Below are 836 nucleotides of genomic sequence, written 5' to 3' on the forward strand. Positions count from 1 at the left end.
TAAGGTTTAAAAAGTTGACAAGAAGTATTTCTTTTTTGTTATTATATAAACTTTTATATTTACTCAGCTTGTGCCCAGTTATGACTTTTCCAGGTTTTTTTAAGAATTAAATAAGGATAATATATATTTTTTTTATGTTTGAATTATGTAAACATAATAGTTTCTTCTTAGAACTAACAATTAGAAATAATTAATTAACATACGTTAAAAATAAATCATTAACATGTATACAATTTTGGTTGTTTACCGATATTGTATATTGTATATCACTTCAAAATTCATAAGTTTTTAATTCTTAATATGTTTTTTTTAGGTAAGTTCGTGTGGCCTTTTACTAAAATATGTATTTGACTTGTAAACATAGTCTAATAAACATAAATATATAGAAAATCAAATATTTCTGAGGTAAGCATTTTTTGTATATAAATATATTATTAATTTATTTATAATACATATAATCTTTTCACTTGCTTGAGACTTTTTATTATTGTTAAAATAAGATAAATTTTATCCAATTTAAGTCTCAAAAAAATCTACATTTCTTTATTAAGTCCGACGTTTCGGCCATCCTCAAGGACAATCTTGAATACAATTTTACAAGCACATCAAGTTTAATAAACTTTCGGCAGGCTATTCTGCCTAGATCAATAATTTGAATTCAAAATTACCCTATTTTATCAATTATTAACATTTACATTAAAACTTTTAATCACAGTAAATTTACACTATTATAATTGGAGAAGATGTTTGGTGGGTGCGGTCAGCAAACAACAACTTTACAACTATTTATTTTCCGACGTTTCGCTCCACTTTGTAGGGCTTCATCAGGGCTAAAA

Source organism: Halyomorpha halys, unplaced genomic scaffold (genome assembly GCF_000696795.3).
Source record: "Halyomorpha halys isolate HHAL.00 unplaced genomic scaffold, Hhal_1.1 Scaffold3.1, whole genome shotgun sequence".
In the NCBI taxonomy this organism is placed as follows: Eukaryota; Metazoa; Arthropoda; class Insecta; order Hemiptera; family Pentatomidae; genus Halyomorpha; species Halyomorpha halys.